Below are 11,357 nucleotides of genomic sequence, written 5' to 3'. Positions count from 1 at the left end.
TGTTGGCTTTTTGTTGTAAACCGTGATCTTTCTGCTAGCAACGAACTCGTTAACACAAGTGAATGATTTTTATAGCTGAAAACAGACATCAATCCAAGGCCTTTTCCTCTCAGGATCTCCTTACATAGATATAGCCGTGAATGAATATAGAATGGTAGTGTAGAACCTCTCCTCTTAGTCCTATTTTAGCTGCCGCTGCTGCCACGGGCGGGATTTTACATCGTGCTTGTACTTCAGACAAATGTTTCCTCAAAAACTTCAGCCCATTTGAATCTCATCAAATACTATTTTCAAGCTGCCTTTCTTCTATGAACATACGAACTTTGCAGCACAAACCCTCAGCTTTTACAGTAACGTAAGGCCTCCAGACAGAACGGGGCTGTCTGTCAGGAACACATCTCGTGAACTAAGTGTTCTGCTCTTGAAGAAACTTGATAAAGTGCGGAATGAGGTAGAACGGAGGAAATACATAAGGGTTCCTGAAGGCATTTGGGAAAATATTAACTCCCAATGACCCTGGTACACGATAGAGAGAGAAGAACAGAAGCATGCGTCCTGCCGGTTCAGATTGCCGGTTGGACGGGATAGCCATTAGGTCAGCTGAATGTGGACCAAAGCTTGTCTGTACTTGAACCCAGGCTTCTTGTGACAGTTTGGCGTCAACCCGGGCAAGCTCACGGAAAGGTGCGTCAGCGGCGTTCGGAGAAGGCTGGACAAAAATAAGCCAGATTTGCATACCATATTGGCTGATGACCATAAACAACCTTTTAAAAGCTTGGTTCAACGCGTGTGACTTGCTACCCTGCTTATTCCAGGCGCCCATCAGCACCTGACTGTCTGTGAAAACGTCGACGCGGCAACCCTTTGCGAGATCTGAAAAGGCTTCTAACTGTTCAATTTGTCTTGAGGCCAGTAGTCGCGGATACTAAGAGGCCGGGTACCCGGCTTGAGGACTGCACCCCATGCAAACGAGGAGACCCAGGGGACGACTTCGTTCCAATGCTTTAAAAATAACCATTGCTCGATTTCCTCCCGCAAAAGCCCTTTCACCGGGATAGGCCGTGACGATCTTGTTCCTTTTGCTATTGCGGCGTTGGCCTTGTTCGTGAAAAGACGCGCTCCCGGCATTGCCCGCGAGAATGATACAGCCTTTCCTGCAAAACGCTGCAGGGTCTTGATAGTAGTGTTGCTCCCCGCCAAGAGCGACTCTGTAAGCTCGATAAACTTGTGCTTTTCCTCTAATAACTAAAAGCTTTGATTACGTGAGTCGATATAAAACCCCAAATATCGCACACGCTGCTTCGGAATCAGGGAGGACTTTGCCAAGCCAAGGAAATATCCAAGTGATAGAAGAGTGAAGAACACTAAGAAGGCAGCTGCGTTTGCTCGAGCGCGGCCACGTTCAAGGTCAGAACCAAGAGCTGCGTTGGCCGAATGGGTGGATTGAAGAACAAGCTCCCCCGTGTGGCGGTCATCAATGTAGAGAGCACCAATAGATCGAAAATAGTGCGAGGCTAGCAATCCAGTTGAGTGATAAATATAGGCTGATGCTTTCCACCCAAAGGGTAAGGCATTATAGACGTAGTAGTTGCCCTCCCATTCAAACCCCAAAAATTGTCTGCTCTCTGGCGACAAAAGGATGTGATGGTATCCTGACTTATCGTCACAGACTGTTTGAAACGAGTTCTTACTAACGTAAAACTGAAGTGAGGACAAGTTATCAAGTTTGAAGGGACAGTCTTGAATCCATAGATTCATGGCTTTGTAGGTTCCACTTTCAGGGGCAAAGAGAGATAAGGAGGGGTTACGTGATTCACTCTACCCCAACGGGAGGCTCCAGACTGCACTCCGGCGCTGATAGATTTGTTTATGAACTCTTCAAAACCCAAGCACGATCTGTTATTTTGGAATACTCGACGAGGAGGGAGGTCGGAGTAAAAAAATTCACGGCCAAACTGCACCGAAATATGCTGGAAAAATTCTCTGACGTTCACTTTATTTGATATCCAAGAGAGAACTCGACTTCAAAGGCCACCGGGCAATGAGTCCGCAATAAACTGCCAAGCGCTTAAGTGCTGATGAAGATTTCCTGACACAAACTCTTCAGGATTTCTGAACGCTAGCATAAAAACATCTGCCAGAGCTTCTCCACGCATAACAGCGTTCACAAAACCGGGGGAAAGGTGGGTATTGTTGCTGCTCAACCCCTGAGCCCCAATAGGTGAACCATCGGCTTGTACCCAAGACACAGATCTACCAGTAACGGTCTTAACATTGGAAGGAGTAAAGGTCAAGTCGGAATAACGTGCTCGCTTGGGTGGATTGTGCTACAAAAGGAGAAATTATGAAAGCGTAAGCGGTACCGAGGTGCACCTGGGGGACTGGGCTCAAGGGTTGACCAGCTTAGGTGCGAGCGCGAAGCTGGCTGGTAGTCACTGTGATCCCATCTAAGCTAAAAGGTCAAACCTCGAGCACAGAAGTGGGCTAATGCGCAAGCAAGGGGAAGAAGACGATGAGACTAAGGGATGTCCGAGGTGAAAGTCCCTTGGAATCCGGGTTAAGAGACCGGCCTAAGAGAGCTGTTATTGTACGCGTGTGAATAAAAATGGAAAGATTTACTACATAAATAAAAGCTATGATAGCTATGTACAAATAGCTTCTCTTTTCTTTATATATGTATGATTTATTATGTTTATGTGTCCAATACTTCATTATAAAGTTGTAACGCACTTACACCTATAAGAATTTTATTTGAAATTAGTTATATTTTGACTTCATGCGATGTGCTGGACCACATCAGGACTTACCCTAAACTTTGCATATATGTATGTATATGTGAGTACTTTTTTAATGAAACTTGCCTGAGAAGAGAAACACATGAAGTAGAACGAGGAATATGAAAATAATGAGTAAGTTGGCAATGCCATAATATTGACACTATAGGCAATCGACCTCGGTTAGCCCTTCCTCGACCCCACTGGCTGGGGTAGGGGCTTAAACGATCCCGGAACTGCGACTGGGATCGCCTCCACGCTCGTGGATGTTATTCAAAGATGTAGTTGCGCAAAATAAATCCACGATTTCTTGGGTCCCGATTATATTTTTTTCATGGTTAGATGAAATAGATTTCTGAGTCGGTAATCCTGTGTTCTTTTGTGAAGACCAGAGTAAGTTTTTACACTTCAATACTCTCTTTTACCAAAAAGAAAAACAGCTTACAGTGAGAGGCCTCAATATCGCAAATGTTTCAGCGTTCTTGCATAATTTTTATTTTTATTTGATCAAATTTGTAGTTGAACAAAGGCTTTGAAAATAAGCGAATTTTGACAATTTGATAAAGCTTTTTGTTTAATTACAATTTAAAACTGTACAAAATTCTGCCAGTATCGCTTGTTAATTAAATAAAAACATGCAAAACTCTCATTTTCTTCTTTTGGACGTTTTTCTTTTTAATAAGTAATTATCAGAAAAGTCTTATTGCAGTCATGGTGAGGTATTTTATGCTTGTCGCTTTGCTTGTCACGCTTTAATTACGTATGCATGGCAGCAAACAAAATAGTATCAAGCGAGCCTAAAAATCGCAATTTAATGCAATAAATGCTATGAAATTATTACCATTAAATTTTAGTATCGCCGACAGTATATTTCTTTTGATTTGAGCGCTCTTTCTTGTTTTTTCTGGAGATTTGAAGGCGTTGTTTGAATGCGGAAAACGCATTATTACCAGTTTAATTTTGAGCTAGGGCACCCAAACTTCATTTTTCCGAGAAATCTCGACGAACTCAGACCGCTGGTCTTAAAGCTCGTAACCTCCTCTTTGCTATTGGTAGATAATATCCTATTAAGCATTATAAATGATACTAATATCTCCAATATTTTTGGGGTTAGCTGCAAAAGAAGTGGATTGGGAGAGGAAGGTCTAGCATTTCAATACAGTTGGGGAAATAAATAAATTAAATAAAAGGTCAAGCATTTCATTTCGGTGGGGAAAATAAATAAGATAAAATAAAATATAGCCGGAACTATGCATTTTTAATAGGTTGTATGTATGCAAGGCGGGTGGGAAGGATATATAAAGCATACAAAGGTTAGGTTTGATATTATGCATCATTTTATTCTAAAAAAATGGAAAACTCTAATCTTCAGGGGGGGTCACACCCTTATCTGCCCAAAAATGCTCATATGAAAATATTTTGATAAAGCTGGTTCCGCTTTTAGGCAGTGCCTAAATCTATATATTTACTTAAACTCATAACAAACACCGAACGTGTAACGTACACGGGGAGTAGGTCCCTGAAGTACATAAGACTAAGGATATCGTAGTTATTCCAAGTGATTAAAGCAAAGCGGCTTACATTAGTGATTTCTTTGACGGCATATATATTCGTTTGTTGTTTATAACAAGTTAAGGGAAAACAAAGAAAACAAAACTCGAAAAAAAACTAATGAAATACTCATGACGAGACGCAAACGACTTTAACTGTAAGTACCCCCAAAGGAATGTGTGTATGGTATATCCATAAAACAAAAAAAAAAAGAATCGGTACATATCATAACTTTTAGAACATATTAGAACCCCTTTAGTACCGAATTGCGGTGGTTTCTCCCACGTTGTTGTATCGCCCACGTCTTTAAGAGTAGTTTCGCCCACGCATAAAGAGTTGCTTCGCTCACGCATCAAGATAATGTTCACTGTTTTTACATTACTTTAGAGTATCATAATCCCGTGAAATACACCTTAGCGTATTTATCACTTGTACACTCATGTCATTTTTCTCTTTTGGCCTGGCTAGACTACTACACTAGACTAACACCTCGTGTTGCACCGAATCTTTGAGGATACATACCCAGTGGTATTGATACAATTATTTTCTAAAATGTCTCTGTTTATCACACTTTACGCGATCTTTACGCAGAACGTTAAGAAGCGTAAATGTTTATCACCCTTCAAGCGATCTTTACGCAGAACGTAAAGATGCGTAAATTGTTATCACCCTTTACGCGATTTTTATGCAGAACGTAAATAAACGTGAATGTTTATCACCCTTTACGCGGAACGTGCGTAAATATGGATTTTTGTGCCGTGTTATCCCTTTTGCACCTGTTACCGTCATTTGTACAAATAACGGCCCCGGACGGACCTAGTCCTTTGTGGGAGCGTCTCCTCTGTCACCCTCCAAGTTAAATCAGTCATTCTCCGAATTATCAATTTCTCTGTCACTATGTGACCTATCATCTCTGTCACTCTCCGACTTCTAGTCTTCCCAATCAGCCTCCGACTAATCGTCTATGCATTTGATCAACTCCCCTCATCATCACTTCCAATATTATTCATTCCAAGCAGGGCCGGAAACAGGGGGGTCGGATTGGATGGATATCCACCCCCTCTTTTTAAGTTAAAAAGAAAGTCGAAAGAAAATAAATGTCTGTGAAACGGAAGGTACTCTCCATGTGCCTTCGCCTGCTTTGCTGACGCGACAAATCCAATTCAGCGTGAAGTATTGTTAGATCGATGTGACCTACCAAGAACCACTGGATCAGTTATAAGCCGTCTATCCGGCCATTATCCACCCCCCATTTTGAAATCCTGGATCCGCCCCTGACAAGTTCTTCATCCTCCTACTTTACCTCCTCTGAAAGGCCACTTTCACTTTCCGGCCCTTCGCTCCTAGCGTTCGCTACAGTCCTCCGTGCAAAGGAAATGGCATCGACTTGATCTCCCTTTAATATCCTCTTCTAGCAGTTGAGCTTCTCGTTCTCTATGTATAGATCAAGGACCGACACATTTAGCTTCTTGTGCTTGCCCTCTCTATTGGGTTGTACCCAGTCATAGTTGTCATACTTTTTCAACCTTTATTCGTCTCTCAGCCTCCTCCTCGACTCTTTACTCTTTCTTTTCTTGAACACATGCAGGCGCGTACCCAGGATTTGCTGAAGGGGGGCTGCGTAGTCATTGGTCTCATATGGAAAAAGCATAGTTTTTGAAGAATGTCTGAAGGGGGCCGCGCAGTCATGGTCTAGTATGAAAAAAGCATAGTATTTGAAGATTCCTTAATATGAAATAACCCACTTTTCTCCCCTAAAGGGAGGGGGATGCGTGCACCCCGTGTACGCGCCTGTCATGGGCCTTTAAATGACGATGGTGATGAAGAAAAAAGTCACCTAACCCTCGGCCATTGTGACTCATCAGAGTCACCGTAGAAAATTGGACCATATTTTAATAATCCCTTCTCCATGCCCATTTATCTTACGATGAGTTTTAGAATATGGTGTAATTATATTTTATATTATAGCGGAGCCGGCGCGGCCGCAGTCCGCGCGCGGAGCTCCATAGGTATAGAAATATGGTATAGCTATGTGACTTGGTTTTGTGGTCATCGCGCGGGTATCCTGTGGTGTCACAATCCATCCATCCAGTCAATCGCGCAACTCCCAGGCCCCCCCGGTCTTACGCTTTTACGTATTTTATTTTTTTACAGCCATCAGAGTTCGTATGTTCACAGCAAAAAAGGCAGATTGAAAATAGTATTTAATGAGAAAATATGTGGAGTCAAATGGGCTGAAATCTTTGAGGAACCGTTTGGTCTGAAGTACGAGCCGATAGTAAAAGCTACCCGAATGTTCGTGAATCCCGTCCGTTGCAGCAGCAAAAAGAGGACTACTTAGAGGCTCTACACTACCATTTTAATAATATTCCTTCACGTCTATATCTATGGAGATCTATAAGGAGATCCTGAGAAGAAAGGGCCTTGGATTGATGTATTTTTTCAGCTATAAAAATAATTCACTTGTGTCGACGAGTTTCTTGCAAGCAGAAAGTCGACAAGTTCACAGTTTACAACAAAAAGCGAATACAACCACGCAAGCGACAAACAGAAAGCGACAAAAAACACTGCCAAGGTGAGTTTTGAACGACGGTTTGTATTGAGAATATCACAGTTATTTTTCTTTTATTGTTGTGCTTTTATAATGCTGGTTTCTTCGTGTTTTTTCCCCAAAACCAATCGCTCAAGCTAGTTACTGTTTCAATGTCACTTAGCTTGTTCGATTTATACATTTGTTTATAGAGTTTGCTTTGAGAATTCGTGGTCTAAATCAAACAATTTGATCATAACAACATCCTTTGATATTCTTCGTTCTCTCTATGCTTTATTGACTGCGTTGAGATATTTAATATAGGCTAACAAATATCATCTTGTTATTTATTGCTAAAGAAGACCTTTCTTGTCTTTATATTCTGTGTATTTAGTCTTCTCGAAGATACAGCAACCTTTTCAACATTATAAAAACTACAAATAACTTATATATACTATATATACTTACTATATATTAACTTCACAGTCACAAGATAATTTTCTCATCGAAAATAAAAACACAAAATGCAACCCCTATTACCTATATTCTTTTTGCTTAGCTTATATTGTCTGCATCTTGCATAACTATCTATTGTGTTTATTTATTTAAATGTTGTTTTGAAAGAAAAAAAAATCCTTGTTTTCACTTTTATTAAGGTAAAACCAACAAAGGACTACCCGAGGGCCATGATTGATGCTGAAGGCTTGGAGGCATGAGAATAGGCAAATGTCTTAAAGATAATAAAGTAGGGGATTTCTTACTTTGATACAGCAGTAAATGTGAAATAGGCTTTTTTAAAGCACTTGCCCTCAATGATAAATCTGAAAACATTATTTCTATCAACCTAAAGATTAATGAGAAAATGTTAGGAGAGTGCTCAATCAAGTTGTTTCATTACTGATGAGTTTTTTTTTTTATCAAAGCTATAGTCCAATTGCTTCCTTTTCTCTCTCTCTCTCTCTCTCTCTCTCTCTCTCTCTCTCTCTCTGCACCCTAAATAAATTAAAATAGGTAATACGTTTGAAATCAATTTGTTCTCCTCCTTGCATTTAATTTTGGAGTACCATTAGCATATGTGGATCCATGGTTTCTATAAAAAAAAGCAGGCCATATTCTACAGGGTGAGTGCACCAATGTCTAATGCATGACTAGAGGTATGTTTGTGAATTTTAATTTCCTTGGTGATAGAGTATCACCAGTAATAAGTGATATATTAATCTTCCATATGGCACCTGAAGTGTATCTAACTGTATCATTCTATCTTTGGAATGCTGTTGCATCCATCATTTGTTTCTTTGCAAGGGCAAAGCTGGTCAGAATGTAGCACATTAATGAAACTTCTATCAAGGGAAGGGTTTTTTATTAGAGCAAGGTCCGGGGGGGACTCTCCAGAAAGATAGACGGGGGTGCTTGACCTATCTTTTATGGTATAATATTCTTACCAACTTCTATCTCTTAGGGTGTGTTTTAGGATTTTTCCGATTCTGCTATCTTTTAGGGGTTTTCATGCCCGGGGAGGAGTATATTTCCGATTCTGCTATCTTTTAGGGTGTCTCACGCTAAGTGGTGGCCCAATCGCTTGAAATGTATTTTACAATAAACCACAAGTCAACTGATCAGTTAATACTTTCGACTTTATTGTCGGTAACATAACAATATAGGATCCGTCAGCAAATTAAAACCAGCATTGTTTTTTTTTTAATGCTATCTCTCAGGGTTAAAAATTCCTCTGACCACACCCAGTGTGCTACCTCTTAGGGGTAAGAATTGTTGTTGACCATGCCCTTAGTGCTATCCCTAAGGGTTAAAAATGATTATCTGTCGAGCACCCCCGTCTCTCAAACTCTCGTTTCTCAAAGTCCCCCGCACCTCCCCCCTGGGAGCAAGGTACTTAAATTATATAAAGACAACATCAAACTTGTGCTTTTTCAATAATAAATCTGTAAAAAAACAGTTTTATATCAAACCTATAGGTAAATAGAAAAGCGAAAATGTTAGGAATATGCTCATTTAAGGTATTATTGCATTATTGTTATAAGCAGAGTCACATTTTTTTCAAATAGAGTCATTCATTTCTCCCTTTTTTCTTCTCCCCATTAAATTTTTGTTATATTTATTTCTCTCTAACCCTAACATAGGTCAATGAACATGGCTTGGTTTGAAATTAGAAATTGGAATTAAGCACTTTCAGTAATAGTTTAGGATTTGCCTCCATTGCATTCATTTTTGAGTAGCCAGTATGGGTGGATCCAGGGTTTCTAAAACCAACAGGCCAAAGGGTGGGTGCACCAATATGTAATGCATGACAGGAGGTATATTTGTGGTGTTTAGTTTCAACACATTCTTCTGAATAATCAGTTGTGGTACATGGAAACTACAATAGTGGGTCTATGGGGGGGGGGGGGGTTAGGGGGTTTAAACCTCCCCTTGGGCTTTCTTTTTTTATTGTTTTCAGTGTATCTTTTCATTCCAAATCGTTACAAAGGTAAAATAATGACGAAAATTTTTGGGCCAAATCCCCCCTTGGCAAAAAGCTAGATCCGCCTCTGAACTACAGTATGGCATCTAAATCTTTGGAATGCTGTTACATCCTTGATATATTCTTCACAAGGTCAAGCTTGTTAGAATGGTGTTTTGATAAAAATATACATAGTGGAACTTCTATAAAGAGAAATAAGAATTGACCATTAGACTTTTGAAAAAACATTCTCGTCAACTAAGACACCTTGAACTTTGACAGCCTTTTTCACATCAAGTTTAAGTATTTTGTTAACTTTCACAATGCATATTTAATAATATTGAATTAGTTCTTGCTTGATCCATTTGGAGGGGCCAATACAATTCATAATAACATGGCAGTAAAATTTGACATATTTTTAATCTCATTAAAAAAAACATTCTAGAGACACCAAGATCCCCCTAAAACTACCCCTATCAGTCAACACAAAAAGGTGTTAAATGCTGGCTCCGCTTTTAGGCAGTGCCTAAATCTATATATTACACCTTTTGCTGTTCAATAACGGGAAAGGGACATTCATTTGTGCCAAACGTTGTATCGTCAACGTTCATTGTACGTTCATCAACATCGCACGAAACATCCTTAGCGTGACTCGACTTTCAATGACAATGATTGAATATGCGCTACCATTCAATAGCATTAACGGACAATCAATAACGCAATTGGGCATTCATTCGGGATTTAATGAACATTCTTTTGCATGCAATCGAAAATTCAATTACACGTTTGGACAATCAGTAGCGTTTATTGACAATCAGTTATAAAAATAGAAACTTCATTAGTGCTATTAACATAAACGTGTTCATCAATGTGACATTCATCAATGTGGTTTGACAACCATTTATCCGATTTAAACCAAACAACAAGGAAAAATGAAATTTAATTAGAGTTACTATTTTTCTTTTTTCTTTAAACAGTTGGCTCCTAAAATTAAGAGAAATATAGAACTATAAATATTTTTTAACAAAAAAAAAACAAGACAAACGAACAACACTTTTTGTGGAGAGTTTATAAAAGCAAAAAATATATACTCACTCGTTCACTATAGAAAAACAGAAAACGTTTGTATGAGAAATGCCGCCGAGAAACCCCTCGAACACAGGGAAGAGCTAGAAGAGGGGAGAGAGAGCGTACCGCCAAGTATATGGTCAAATTGGAAGAAACATCACAGTCACTTTGGCTATTTCGCCCACTAACGGTCTTATCTTCCACTTTTCTATCATCGGGGGAATGAATGCACAAAGATTCAACGACTTCACAAACACGACTGAATCTTTACCGGTGCACCATAACGCACCATAACCCACTAGATACCGGCTCAAACACTGAGCTAAAAAAGTTACCGCCCTACAGCCCATTTCTCAACATCGGAGGCTACAACATAGGAACAGTCACAGGAGCGAAATGTGGGCAATGGTTTTGTTTTATGCAAACCTATATACCTCGCTGTGTTAATAGAGATCAATTTCAGGTATAAATGTCACTTCAAAAATCGAAATAAAACTATTGATATTTTCTTTTCTTATAATGTTTGTTTGAATCGAACAAATGATTGTCAAACCACATTCATGAATGTCACCTTGATGAACATGATTGTCTGAAATGGGTCAGTACGTAGCTCTTACAATCTGCAATTTGATTGGGCAAATGAACAATATCCGCACCTCGACACAAAGAACGAGAAGAATTGAGACAAAAGAACTCCTTTGTAGAGCAAAGATAATAGGAGACAAAGCTGCTGCGTACTTAATCTCTGAAATGGCTTGTTGATTGTCCTTGTTTATGTTAATAGCACTAATGAATTTTCTATTTCGTATAACTGATTGTCATTAAACGCTATTGATTGTCCAAACGTGCAATTAAATTTTCATTGCGCGCAAAAGAATGTTCGTTCCAATCGAATTGAATATCCAATTGCGTTCTCCGTTGATGCTTATGAATGTTCACGAATATTCAATTATTGTTATTGAAAGTCGAGCCACGC

The 11,357-nt window shown here is 39.6% G+C and overlaps 1 pseudogene; it reads right to left on the bottom strand.

Moving 5' to 3' along the window:
* Positions 1-406: 406 nt before the first annotated feature.
* On the bottom strand, positions 407-1,943 carry LOC125560679 (annotated as a pseudogene).
* Between the last annotated feature and the right edge of the window lie 9,414 nt (positions 1,944-11,357).

The sequence above is a fragment of the Nematostella vectensis genome, chromosome 1, assembly GCF_932526225.1.
Source record: "Nematostella vectensis chromosome 1, jaNemVect1.1, whole genome shotgun sequence".
NCBI classification, from domain to species: domain Eukaryota; kingdom Metazoa; phylum Cnidaria; class Anthozoa; order Actiniaria; family Edwardsiidae; genus Nematostella; species Nematostella vectensis.
The sequence above is the reverse complement of the archived record's forward strand: the minus strand, read 5'-3'. Positions and strand labels throughout refer to the sequence as shown.